Source organism: Oryctolagus cuniculus, chromosome 4 (assembly GCF_051225735.1).
Source record: "Oryctolagus cuniculus isolate XC-2025 breed Fujian yellow rabbit chromosome 4, ASM5122573v1, whole genome shotgun sequence".
Taxonomy (NCBI): Eukaryota; Metazoa; Chordata; class Mammalia; order Lagomorpha; family Leporidae; genus Oryctolagus; species Oryctolagus cuniculus.
This window is the reverse complement of record NC_142870.1, coordinates 140,829,662-140,843,651: the sequence shown is the minus strand read 5'-3', so window position 1 is coordinate 140,843,651 and position 13,990 is coordinate 140,829,662. Positions and strand designations below refer to the sequence as shown.

General features: G+C 52.2%; 1 protein-coding gene across 2 annotated transcripts in view; it reads left to right on the top strand.

Annotated features, from left to right (window-relative positions):
- Nucleotides 1-371: 371 nt before the first annotated feature.
- Nucleotides 372-13,990, top strand: part of SPSB4 (splA/ryanodine receptor domain and SOCS box containing 4) — a 90,927-nt gene continuing 77,308 nt past the window's right edge. Inside the window, exon 1 of one of the 2 annotated variants that reach the window (XR_007908737.3) lies at nt 372-1,043. The gene's annotated coding sequence lies outside the window, so the exon portion shown is untranslated. The remainder of the gene's footprint in view (nt 1,044-13,990) is intronic. The other variant, XM_008266252.5, reaches the window with a different exon arrangement.

The window sequence follows — 13,990 nt, the reverse complement described above, 5'->3', positions numbered from 1 at the left end:
AAAGCGCGGACCTGTGTGTGTCTGAGCAAGTCTCCCTCTTTCCGATTTCCCACGTGCGTTCAGTACTGGCTCCCGAGCTGCCTGGCGACTGTGCGGTCTCCTCCCGCTCTGGGGCACCCACCCCGGCGCTCCGGGCGCACTTGAATGAATGGGGGAGGCCTGCGCGCATGAATGAGTGCGTGAGGGAGAGAGCGCGCGGGCGAGTGAATGGCGACCGCGCCGCCGCCGCCTCGGCACAGGGGCGCGGGCGCGGGCTCCATTTCCCTCTCCCGCCAGCTGGTGGCCTCTAGAAGGTGGCGGCGCCGGCAGCGGCCCGAACTGGGACGGCCGGGGCGCGGGATGGTGGGGGAAGGGGCGTTCCCGGCGGCCGCGCCTTCCGCGGCTATTGGATTAGTGGCCTTCAGGGATGAGCTCAGCCGGATCGGCTTTCAGCTGCAGCCTCCGGGCCGGCCGGGAAGGCGGGGAGCGGGCGGCGGCGGAGGAGGAGGGGGAGGCGGCGGCGGCTGCAGCATCCAGAGCTGGCCGCGGCGGCCGGCGCGCCCAGCGCACAAAGGCGCCCTGCCCGTGGCGAAGACGATGAGCGCACCGCAGCCCCGGCCCCGGCCCCGGCTGCAGCTACTACTGCGTGTGTCCTGGGAGGAGGGAAAGACGCCGGGCGCGCCCGGGGCGGGTGGCCGAGGTGCGGCCCGTGCGCCCTGAGCGCGGGACTCGCCGCCCTCCGGGTCAGACCAGGCTTTGGAGCTGTTAGAGCGCGGCCTCGGTGCGCGCCTAGAATCGGCGCGGTCAGACGCTTTCCCACACCGGGCCGCCAACTTCGTCAAGAACGCTCCCAACTCCGGGCCACCCTGCCGGGCAGAGGGGGCACTGCTGCCGGCCACCAGCCGCGAGGACGCGCCGCTGGTCCCGGAGAGGCAGCCAGCATCTGCTGGGTCGTTCGGGCACCTCTGAGTGGGCGGCGGCGGCTGCGGACGCCCTTCGCGGCTGTCCAGGACCTGCTAGCGCTGAGGATTCCTCCAGGGCAGGCGCTCGCTTTCTCTTTTATGGTGAGTACGCCTGAGCTCGCGGGAGCTAGGGGCGCGCGGGGCCCGGGCCGGGGCCGGGGGCCGACAGCCTGCCGGGCGGACTTGGTGCGGGCCGCCACTCGTCGCAGCCTACGCTCCTGGCGCCAGTCCGCTCGCTCCATGGTCCCCGGAAAGCCTCTGCGGATGGTAGCAACCCAACCCAGTGGCTTTGCGCGCGGCGCTGGGGCGTTGGGGGCAGGCCCTTCGTGCCGGGGGTTCGAAGCCCGTCTCTTCTGTGTGCTTTGAAGAGGGCACCCGTGCCTGGGTTTGGGTCCAAGGTCCGTCACTCTGGTGACCTTGGGCAAGGCGCCCAGCCTCAGTTTCCTCATCCGTAGGATGGGAATGATAGCGGTCACCGCTTTGCCGGGCCACTGGGGATGCAGGGGATGCCTGGCACACAGGAAGCACTCAGCCGCCTCTCAGCTGCCGTTTTCATGAGCTGTATGAGCTCACGCGTGTCATCCAACTTTGCCGAGCTGCAGCGGCCCCTTGGTCCGTGTAACCGGGGGTGGCCATCTCTGCGGAGTCTGCTCGCCGCGAGGATTCGGACGGGGGAAAAGTAAGGCGCCCGGCGCGCAGTAGGCGCTGGGAAGCGGCGAGTGTTGTTATCACTTGCTCCTGACTCTGGGGCAGCGAGGCTGGTCGCCCGCCGCAGCTCGGGCCAGTTCTGGGCGTCGCTTGAATCGAGAAGGCAGCTGGGCCTGGGGGCTCGAGGAAGGAAGGAAGAGACCGGAGACTCGCGTGTGGCTGATTTGTCCGTCCTGGGGGTGCTGGACGCGCCATGGGCTCGGAGCCAGGAGGGGACGCGAGCCCCGCACCTCTGACTGGCTGGGGAAGCCGGGGGAGTGGCAGCTCTGCCGCCCCGTGGCCGAGCGCGGGCTGCGGCGGACAGGGAGGGACAAGGGGGGCACTTTTGTGCCGCTGTCGCGAGGAGGTGGAAGACTCGAATTCTGCCTCCAGCGCCAGCCCGCAGTGTGACCTTGAGCCAGTTCTCTAACCTCTCCCAGCGCAGGGTCCTCTTCTGCGCCCCACGTCCCCACCGTGGCTTGCGGGTGAAGGCAGGAATCCCCTCCTCCTGGGCTCCGAGGCCCCTGTCCCTCCACCCATCTTCTGCCCGCCGCGCTTGGATGAGCCTGAATCCAGAAGGCGAATGGTAAACCCGGTCCCAGGAACAGGCTATTACTCAGAGACCGAAGCTTCTGCCCACCCTGCCTCGGGGGCAAGAGGCCATCAGAGCCTTGTGTTTCTCTTCCCATCTCTCAAGGGTCCCTTTCACATGGCAATACAAAGTAAGACACTATAAGCAATAGATGAAATTCACCTTAACTGGTCATTCTATTCTAACCTCACTCCAGTTTGTATTTCTTTTTTTGTTTCTTTTAAGATTTATTTTTATTTACTTGAGAATGGGAGAAGACAGAGAAAGATCTTCCATCCATTGGTCCCCTCCCCAAATGGCCACAACAGCCGGAGCTGGGCCAGGCTGAAGCCAGGAGCTTCTTCCAGGTCTCCCACGTGGGTGCAGAGGCCCAAACACTTGGGCCATCTCCCTTGCTTTCCTGGGCCATTAGCAGGGAGCTGGATCTGAAGTGGAGCAGCGACCATATGGGATGCTGGCATTAACAGATGGCAGCTTAACCTGCTTTGCCACAGCGCCAGTCCCTGCACTTTTTTATGATAAAGACGGATCAATTAAACGAATAGATAGGAAGTGGACCAGGGAGGTTGGGGCATAGGAGAAATCTTTCTAAACCATTAAATGATGCACGACAAGAGACAGAATTGCCACTTCTATTACAATGGCCTGGGCTTTTCAAATGCGTTAAAGACTTTTCAAATAAACATGCAAAAGACCAAGTAGAGGGGCAGTCATAATCATCTGGTTGGGATGTTTGTGTCTCGCATCAGAATGCCTGGGTGAGTCCCAGCTCCACTCCTAATTCCAGTTTCCTGCTAACATAGACGCTGGGAGGCAAAAATGATGGAGTTGCTGCCCCCAGCTTCAGCCTAACCCCGTCCCTGCCTTGGTGGCCACTTGGGAAGTTCACCAGTGGATGGGAGCTCTTTTTGTCTTTCTGCCTCTCAAATTAAAAAATTTTAAAACCTTTAAAAAGGATACCAAATTGACCCAAAAAAAAAAAAAAAAAGGCAGACAGTTCACACACGACAATGCAGTAGATAAGAAACCAAAGTACGTGACAAGAAGTTCTACCTCACTCAGTAAGACAACTTCAAGTGAAAACTATGATTCAGTTGTTCACGTATCAGATTAGCAAATAACAATTTATCAGAAGCATCTTTTAAGAATGTAAGCAGACTCAACTCCTGCCTAGCTTAGGGCTGCTGGAGTCAAGTCTAGACACCTCGGAGGACGCTGGATATGGTCGCTGCCCCCTCTCGTCGTTTTTCTCTCTTGTCACCCATTGGCCTTCTTGGTTTTGCTCCAGTACTTCAAAGCCTTATTCACTTGCCATTCCCTGTGCAGGCTATCCCCCCCCCCCCCCCCTCAGCCTTTCATAGGACTGGAACCTTCTCATCATTCATGCAGGCCTGCTTTTGGGGGCTTTCATCCCCATCCTGGGACGTGGCCAAGGCCCAGCCAGGGCAGAGTCCCTTGTGCCTCTTTTGCAGCAAGACCCAGGACAACTCCCCATGCCAGTTACCTAATTCTCTCCAGGCTGGCTGGCTTGTTGTCACACACCCTGGCTCTTGGCAGATCCTGTCTCTGTCGGTATAAGAACAGGGTCTCAGGCTGCCTCCCAGCTAGAAGAAGCCACTCATTGTGGAAAATCACCTGGGGGAGAGACCTTGGAGTGGGACCTAGATCAAGGTCATCAGAAATGTCTGCCTTGGAGTCATTAAAAAAAAAAAAAAAGATGTATTGTGTGCACTTAGCTTATGTGAACATGACAATATATATGGGCTGGGGGGAGGGTCAAGAATTCAAAAGTCAGCAACATTTTCTTTAAGAATTTTTATTTATTTATTTGTAAAGCAGAGTTACAGATAAAGGAGGACAGAAAGAGAGAGATATGTTTCATCCTCTGGTTCAGTCCCCAAACGGCCACAATGACTAGGGCTGGGCCAGGCCGAAGCCAGGAATATCTTCTGTGTCTGCCACTTGGGTGCAGGGCCCAAGCACTTGGGCCATCCTCCACTGTTTTCCCAGGTGCATCAGCAGGGGAGCTGGATCAGAAGTGGAACAGCCGGGTCTTGAACCAGCACCCATATGGGATACTGGTGTTGCAGGCAGAGGCTTAACCTACTATACCACAACGCTGAGCCCCGCAACATATTTTTAATAACACGTGGTTTATCTGCTTCTGTTCAGCTCAAGAAATAAGGAGTTGTTCTGAGGCTTTAGGAAAAATAGTTATCTGTGTTGCACCTATTGGGAAAGAAAATGGCACACTCCAAATCCACCATCAGAAACTTTGTGGACCTTCCGAAGTTTGCTGGGCAGTACTGACTGCATGTGACTTGTGAGTCACACATTGAGCGTTGAACTGTATACTTTAATTATGAAAAACTATGTTTGTTGTTAGAAATCACCCAGGAAATGTAGAGTGGCTATTTCTTCTTCAATCAGATAGGCGCTTCCCAGTGCTGCCAAAAGTAACAGGTGCTAGTGCAGGAGACAGACAGGGCCTGCTTGGGCACTGGCTCCCTCAACAAGAAATGCAGTATATGATGCTGGAATGGATAAGCTAGGACAAGGCTGTAGTGGTTTGGAGGGCTGGTACAGGGAGGAGAGAGGGAGAGAGTATCGGTGAGGCACAGAAGATTGGGATGGTACCCAGGATGACCACGTGTGAAGATGTGAGGAGTGTCTGGCATGCCTGGTGTAAGGTGGGCCATAATGAGAGACTGAGTGTGGGAGAAATGAACAAGAGCGAGTGCCAAGCTGAGGGGCCCAGCTTCTCTGGAGAAGCCACCTGGAGGGTTGAATAAGCAGGTGGGTGGTCAGGTCGGTGACATTTATCCCCTTGACAACATGGAGGGCAGGTTAGAAACAAAAGATTTGAACTTGAGTAGAGAGATGTAGAGGCAGGAGACCCCCAGTGGAAGTGGGGATGCAGGATGGGGAGGAGGCTGAACTCGGCCTGGGGTGTGTGGATTCTGAGCTGCCAGCGGACCCAGCAGGTGTGCTGTCCTGAGAAGGTGCAAGCGCCAGTGGTGGGAGGCTTAGGGTGGAGAGAAGCCAGCTGCCTTTGCAAGGTCATCTAAAAGAGCGCCTGGTCCTGGGCAGCAGAGGTTCCAGTCGGTGCGTGTGGGGCTCAGGAGTGAAAAGCAGGGCAGGAGAGCACTCGGAGTATGTGCGTCAGGCTGGAAGCTGGGTCATCAGGGATGCGTGAGGCGTGGGAGTGGAAATTGCAGCTATGACCTTGGGGGTGTGTTATGATCTTGGGGATGTGCCATTTATGGGGCAGGCAGGAAAGCCACTGTGGTGAGCTCTGTGTCTCCACGTGCCGGTGTGTGTGGAGGGAGACGCCCACCTGGCTTTTAATGGTGTGAAATGTCATTTAGGCTGAACCCGAGCTCTGCCTCCTGCAGAAATGGCTGGGGGTGGGCCCGGTTGCCAGGCCGCAGAGACAGCCCACCTAGAGCCGGATCCTATGAGATATGCAAGTCATACTCGCTTCCTCCTTTCCTCCCTGGTATCTCCAACCTGCCTGCAGAGATACCTCAGGCTCTGCACAGGGACCTTGGGAAACCCCAGCAGGTACTCATTTATGGTCTCCTGGATTAAGCCTGAGGCGAGAATAATGGTTGTGCTTTGCTGTCAGGCATCCTATTTTCAGACAACCAATGAGCCAACTGGCAAGGGTCATCTTGGGAGATAAATGGGGGAGGGGACCCGGAAGTGAAGACAACTGGGGTTTCTTCTTAGAAGCTTTCCCCAAGGGCCCTGCTAAGCAGCACTCTCCCTATCAGCCTTGTTGTACTTTGCTCTGGCCCTAGCCCTGCCTGCCCGCAAGGAGGCCAGCTGTCCTGCAGAAGAACTCACAGTGGGCCTGGGGCAGTCCTCTGGGCCTGGGGACAGCTGTGGGGTGACCAGGTCTGCCAGGACCGCATGTGGCCTCACTGCCTTAGAAGTGTGTCTCTTTCAAACGACCTTGCAGCCCCTCCTGGGCTGGTGGCTGCCCAGCAGATCTCCTTCCTCCACTGCCTGCCCTCCTGGCTGGCTGACAGCTGTGCATCCACCCTGGGGGTCCCCGGCTCAGTCACGCGTGGGAGGATTCCCATGGAAACCCCAGGAGGCGGGGAGGCCGGGGAAAGCCTCATTGACTGTCACTGCAGGAAGGCGGCTCTCCCTGGAACTGGACAGATGGCTCTTTGTGAGCTGTGGCGGGAGAGGGGGCTTGGCCAGCCACGGCCGCCTGAGCTCCACGTGTGTACAGGAGGCAGTAGCTGATGGGCATCTGTAAATAAAGCCGTGGGTGTTCTTGGCTTCATTCAGCCTGGGGAGGTGGTGGTGGTGGGGTCCATTCTAAAGGAGACAATAATAAAACAGCTCCTCTGTTCCACGTTCATACCAAGAAAATCCCAAAAACATTCAGTCAAACCAGGGCCAGGCAGGTATCACTGGAACCATTGTATAGAGCTGAATGCTGGGGAATAGTGAGAGAGAGAGACAGAGAAAGGTCTTCCTTTGCCGTTGGTTCACCCTCCAATGGCTGCCGCGGCCGGCGCACCGCGCTGATCCGATGGCAGGAGCCAGGTACTTATCCTGGTCTCCCAAGGAGTGCAGGGCCCAAGTACTTGGGCCATCCTCCACTGCACTCCTTGGCCACAGCAGAGAGCTGGCCTGGAAGAGGGGCAACTGGGACAGAATCCGGCGCCCCAACCGGGACTAGAACCCAGTGTACTGGCGCCGCAAGGCAGAGGATTAGCCTAGTGAGCCGCGGCACTGGCTGGGTGTTGCTTTTATTCATTTGTTTGAGCTTCTGCATCGTGTAGACAGTCATCCATCATGTTCTCTAAATGAAGCCCACGAGGGGTCATGGGGAGGGAGACCCAGCCCCTGCTCCCCAGTCGTCTCAGCTCTGGCCCCTTGGGCTAAGTGCTATGCTGAGGACACAGGGGTGGGGGACCCCCCAGAGATGTGGATACCCAAACCCAGTGGAAGTGCACAGATGTGTGGACATAGGGGAGGGGGAGGGTGCGGGACAGCCAAGGGACCATGGCAGCGGGGTGACTGGGAGGCTGGACTTCGAGGGTTTGCTGATGGAGATTGTCTGGAGCATTTTGGGAAGTTAGGGTTTGCACAAACTATCCTGAATGCCATGGAAAGACCCTGAAGGGTTCTAAGCAGGGAGCATGAGGAGCTCAGCTTTGTATTTCTCAAGTGCTGCCTGTGTGTCTGGAAGGAACTCCAGTGGTATCCAGCTGCAGTCTTTCACGGTCTTGGTCATTGTTCAGACCTGTCACCGGCTCTGATCCCTTGGGTGTGGGCTCCCGCAAAGGGAAGTGATTGTCCCGCGTCCGCCAAGATCGGCGGGGGGTGGCATCTGTACTGTTATTTGATGAAGGTATGGAAACTGTCCTCACCCTCTGGAGCAAGTCCAAAGCTGGCAGCCACACTGAAGTTGGGGCATGTCTCCCAGCACCACCAATTCCTGCAGCCGTCCCATCCCCTTGCAGACCCTGGGTCTGTTATGCCCTGAGATCATGATTTCAAGTCCTGGGGCGATGACAATTGCTTGTTATATTTTGCAAACTGCTGGCAGTTCCTTCAAGCCCATAGCACCATCACTTCCTGTCTCCTCACTTCCCTGTCGCGTAGTATCAGTCTCCTGGGTCCTAGGGAGGGCCATGGGTAATCTGAGTTTGTTCTTGCCCAGCCACGATGGAAGCCCCAGAGCGGATCTCTCTGGATAATGTCATTAAGCATCCCCATCCAAGCATGGTACATGAAATTAAGTTTGGCTTGGTTGGGGGGGGGGGGAGAATGTGCCGGAAGCACCCTCCAGCCTTGTTCTGCATGCACACTGCTTACTGGGTGGGGTGAAGGTGTTGTTCCTACCAGGAAGAGAGATTCTGCTGGACGCCCCCATGCCTGGCCCAGAGCCATGTACTGTGGTGGAGGCAAAAAGAGAAGAAATGTGACAAGACTCAGCCTGGCTTGGCTGCTGCTGTGTCACAGAGCCTAACACAGCAGCTACCCACCAAGCATTTGTTGAATAAGTGAGTGAGGGCTGGAAGCAGGGGACCATGCAAAGCATTATGTAACAAAGGGGCAGCCTGGATACAGACAAGAGTCATCTGCTCATGAGGCCCTGGGTCTCCATCCCCTGGAGATAGTGAGCCCTCCTGGAGCCCAGCACATCCTGCCCTGTGTTCAAGGAAAGCACTGGACTTGGGTCTCTAAGGGGGAGAAGTTGGGGTCGGAGGAGTAGCAGAAGTATAGGCAAAACTCCCTGTCCTCAGAGAAACACCCACAAGGTAGAAAACAGCAGATCAGCAGGGCCAAAAAGACATCCCTCCTGGCAGGCTCATAGGTGTAGGGAAGGCCCGTAGAGTAGAGGGGATCAGGGTAGGCTTCCTGGAGGAGGTGTTCTCCTTCATGAAGCATGGGAATTCTGGAGGGACACAAATGTTTTCTGTCTACAGCACAGGATGCATTCTGGTGATGAAATGGCAAAGCCCCAGGAACCCTCAGCACTTACTGGACGCCTCCTAGGTGTCCTGTGCTGAGCCAGATGTCAGAGGCATCTGCTTTGATCTTTAACAAGGCAGGCAAGGTTAGCACATAGTTAGGAGCACTTTTCCAGCGAGCCTCAGAGAGGTTCAGTCCTTGCTCAGGGCCCAACGGACAGGCGAGGGTTCAAACCCAGGTCTCTCACCCGTTATTATATGGCCCTACTGCTGGTTTTCTGTTTGCACTCTGCCCTGGGCCCTGGTAGGGGGCAGCAGCAAAGGGGCTGTCTGTTTCTGTGCCCCTCGTACCCCAGTGTGAGCACCCTTCAGGATCCCTGCGTGCCACTACTGGGGACTAAAATGACGGTCGGGAGGGAGAGCACTGCGCCCTCCTTGGCCCAGTATGGGCCGCAGCCAAGTGCTAGTAAGAGGTGTCCCCTGGGGCTGCCGCTTGGCTGTCACTTTCATATACATTGAAGATGTCTCTTCTCCAGCAGCAGCTCCAGAGCTGGCCTGGCTGTGTGCTAAGATCAAGCATTTTCCCTTAGCAATTTCCTGTGTGGGTCCCGCACAGCTGGTTACAGTGGGCACCGTGGAGAGGACATGGTTCCAAGCTGGATGGAGGAAAATATGAGTGCTCTGGCTTGTTGTGCAATGGCCCTGCAGGCATCCCAGGACAGCCACTTACTGGCCGCCTGACTCCTAAATCATGTTTTGCAACCTCTCTCGGCCTGTTTCTTTTGAATGAAGGGGCCCATGAAGTCTTCTCACAGTGCCTGTGAAGCAGTTGGCTGCCTGGCCCTGAGTAAGTGCTGGTATTTAAGGTTAGTGATGGGGAAAGCACAGGGAGTGGAGGCACAGGGGACTTGGAGTTTAGCCTACCCAGGGTGGAACCAGCTCTGTCATCTTTCATTATTATCATTTTAAATTTATTATTATTTTAAAGATTTTACTTAGTTATTTGAGAGGTAGAGTTACAGACAGTGAGAGAGAGAGACAAAAGTCTACCATCCGCTGGTTCACTCCCCAGATGGCTGCAATGGGAGGAGCTGCACCAATCCGAAGCCAGGAGCTAGAGCTTCCTCCGGGTCTCCCACGCAGATACAGGGGCCCAAGCACTTGGGCCATCTTCTACTGCTTTCCCAGGCCACAGCAGAGAGCTGGATCGGAAGAGGAGCAGCCGGGACTAGAACCGGCAATCATATGGGATGCCGGCGCCACAGGTGGAGGATTAACCTACTGCACCACGGCATTGGCCCCTATTTATTATTGTTATTTTTAAAGGATTTCTGTTTTTCTTTTTTTTTTTTTTTTAAGTTTTCTTTATTTACCTGGGAGGCTGAGTTACAGATAGAGAGAGAGGTCTTCCATCTGCTGGTTCATTCCCCAAACGGCCGCAACGGCCAGAGCTGCACCCATCCTATGCCAGGAGCTTCTTCTGGGTCTCCCACATGGGTTCAAGGGGCGCAAGGACATGGGCCATCTTCCGCTGTTTTCCCAGACCAGAGCTGGATCAGAAGAGGAGCAACCGGGACTAGAACCAGCAATCATATGGGATGCCGGTGCCACAGGCAAAGCATTAACCTACTGCACCACGGCACTGGCCCCTATTTATTATTATTTTTAAAGGATTTTTTCTTTCTTTCTTTTTTTTTTAAAGTTTTATTTATTTACCAGAGAGGCTGAGTTACAGACAGAGAGGTCTTCCATCTGCTGGTTCATTCCTCAAATGGATGCAACGGCCAGAGCTGCACCCATCCTATATCAGGAGCCAGGAGCTTCTTCTGGGTCTCCCACATGGGTTCAAGGGGCGCAAGGACATGGGCCATCTTCCGCTGTTTTCCCAGACCAGAGCTGGATTGGAAGTGGAACAGCTGGGACTCAAACTGGTGCCCATATGGGATGGTAGTACTGAAGGTGGATGCTTAACCTACTATACCACAGCAGCAGTCCCAAATTTATTTTTATTTGAAAGGCAGAGAGACAGTAGAGCAGAATTCACTCCTCAATGCCCTCGACAGCTAGAACTGGGCCAGGCCAAAGCCAGGAGCCCAGAAGTCAATCCATTTCTCCCATAGGAGTGGCAGGGGCCCAACCCCTTGAGCCATCACTGCTGCCTCCCAGGGTATGTACCAGCAGGAAGCTGGAATCCCCAGTGGAACTGGGACTCACTGATACTCCCATATGGGATGTGGGCATCCCAAGTAGAGTCTTAACTGCTGTGAATTCCTGTCCTGCCTTATTTATATGGTGTTTTATTTTCTTTTTAAACTTAGTTATTGAAATCATACATTTAAAGTGTATTTCGTGGGGCAGGAGTTGTGATGCAGTGGGTTAAGCTGCTGCTTGGGATGAGCTCATCCTAAGCACTGTAACAGAGCCTGAGATCGAGTTCTGCCTCTGCTTCTGATCCCTGCTAATCTTCTGATCTTCCTGCTGAGGTGCACCCTGGGAGGCATCTGAGGACGGCTCAAGGCACCTGGGTCTCTGCCACCTACATGGGAGTCTCCAGTGGAGTTGCTGGCCCCTGGCTTTGGCCTGGCTCAGGCCTAGCTGCTGTAGGTATTTACGAAGTGAATCAGCAGACAAAAGATCTCTGTTACTCTGCCTTGCAAATAAATAAACAACATTTTTAAAAGTAGTCTGGCCACTACTGGAGCTTTTAAAGAAAAAACAGTACATTTAGTAATATATGAAAATATTAACTATTTACTTTTAGGTGAAATAATCTCAATAATTCTCATGATGCCAATTAAAAAAATACTAATATTTTATAGATAAAAAGAATAAGATGAATTATAAGCAAATGCTAATGAAGCTTATGTCTGGTTAATGAAATAAAGGGTAACTTTTAGTTGTGCATTTTTTCTTTGTGCATTTCCTAAAATTTAGTAAGATTTTTTTTTAATGAATAGGTTTCTTTTTTTAGAATAGTTATTTACAGACAAATGAAACAATAGTACAGAGAGGTTTCATATGCTTGCCCCATACACTCATACCCAGTTTCCCCTATTCTTAACATCTTCCATTAGTAGGGTATGTTCATCATAACTAATGAACCAACAGTGATTCATTACTATTAACTACACTCAATGCTTTACACAGATTTCCCTCATTTTCACTGAAGTCCTCTTTCTGACCCAGGAGACCACAGGGCCCCACAGTCCATTAGCTTGCCACGTCCCGTTAGGCCCCCTAGGTTGCCTTTGAGACCTCCCTTGTTTTTGCTGACCTTCATAGTTTTGTCGGATTCCTCTCTACTAGAATTCGTCCTGTGTTCTCATGGTTAGACTGGGGTTATGGGTTTCAGGGAGGAAGAACATAGAGAAAAAGTGGCACTTCATTTCATCATATGGAAGGTGCATACTATCAACATGATACAGTAACAATATGATAATTAGCAGTAATATAACATAACAGGATATGGTAGATTCAATGGCTTACACGTTTTGCCATTTGTGGTTTGGTGGCTTTGGTAGCTCTTGCGGTAAGACACCCATTAAGTCACCCATGTCCCATGCTGGAGTACTGTTCCGTTCCTGGTTCCAGCTCCTGACTGATTCTTCCTGATCATGCGCACCCTGGGAGGCAGGGCTGATGGCTCTGGTCACTGAGTTCCTGCCACCACTGTGGGAGAACTGGGTTGAGTTTCTGGCTGTTAGCTTCAATCTCCCCAGCACCAGCTGTTGGGGTATGGGACAAGTGAGCCAGCAGATGAGTGCTCTCTCTTTCTCTGCCTTTGAAATAAATACATTTGATTAGTATTTTTCTATTTTATTATGTGTAATTCACATATTCTCATTTTAAAGAAATTATTAATATGACTGCACCAGCCATGATTTCCCCTAAGCACTGCTTTAGAGAGATCCTGCAGATTCTGACAGGTACAATGTTATTTTGTAGGTATTTTGCAACTTTTATATGGATTTCTTTTTTGGTCTGAGATGTTTAGAGAGTTTAAAAATTTCCCACGTGCTAGAATTTCATGATCCATAATTTTGTGATTAGTTTTTAATTTTTCTTCTGTGCCATCAGATTGTTTTTGCTTTTTTGAGATTTTATTTATGGCTTAGTATGCTTAGTATGTAGGTAAGTTTTGTTTTGTCTTTTTTTTTTTTTTTTGGTGGTTCCATGAATACTTGAAAATAACATGTATTCCTTGTTTTCAAGGTATGTTTGATATATGTATCAGTTAGCTGTGTTATTAATTATGTAAGTTTGATATTTTCTATGTAGTTGCTTAATTTAGCTCATTTATCTGTCATGAGCTAGAGTAAGGAAATTAAGATCACCTGCCTCTATCCATCCCTCCTTGTACTTCCTCTAGCTTTTGCTCAGAATTTTGGTGGCATTTGGCAAATTAGATCTTCAATTGTGGATCACTTTCTTGATTAAAAAGAACTCTTTTTATAATCTCACTTAAATTTGTCTCATTTAAAACCTTTTGCTCCTAAAACCACCTTTACCTGCCTAGTATCAAGGCTACAGCACCTGCTTACTTTTATTTCCCACTTACCTGGTATGTGTTTAGTTTTCTTTTTGATTATTTATTTTTTAAAAAAGGTTTACTTATTTGAAAGGCAGAATTGGGGAGGGGAGAGAGAGATCCATCTTCCATCCACTGATTCATTCTCTAAATAGCAATGGCCAAGGCTTGGCCAGGTCGAAGCCAAAAGCCAGGAACTCCACCAAGGTCTCCCATGTGGGTGGCAGGGGCCCAAGCACGTGGGCCATCATCCTCTGCTTTCCCAGGTACATTAGGAAGGAGCTTTTCCCATCAGGAAGTGGAGCAGCTGGGACTCTCAGTCACATAGGATTCTGGAATCGCAGGCTGCAGTTTAACCTGCTGAGCCACAAAGCCAGCCCCAGCCCTTCCATTATCTTCCACACTGTTGAATCACTTTGCTTGGGGATGTCTCTTATCTGTAACAATGATTAGGGAGAATAGCATGAGAATAGCAAAGGAGTGTGATTGCATCTGAGCTCACAGTTTGTTGTGAAAACAAGTGACCTATCCCACCCTTCTGGACAGTTTCTTGCCAAGAGCAAGCCAGATAAAGGGTTATCAATGAAGTCTTTGGATGGGTTTTGTCCCCGCCTGGGAACTGAATGACAGTCTGATTGTCAAGTTTGTTTTTTTTTTTTTCCTTTGAAATTGTACTTAAAAAACCCAGTGCTGTGGGGTCTGTTGGGTTCTTTCCTCTCTTGGAAGACCCCCTTCTTGCCACTCTGGCTGGAGGTCTTTTGACTCTAATAAATCTTTTTAAATCTTCAAAAAAAAAAAAAAA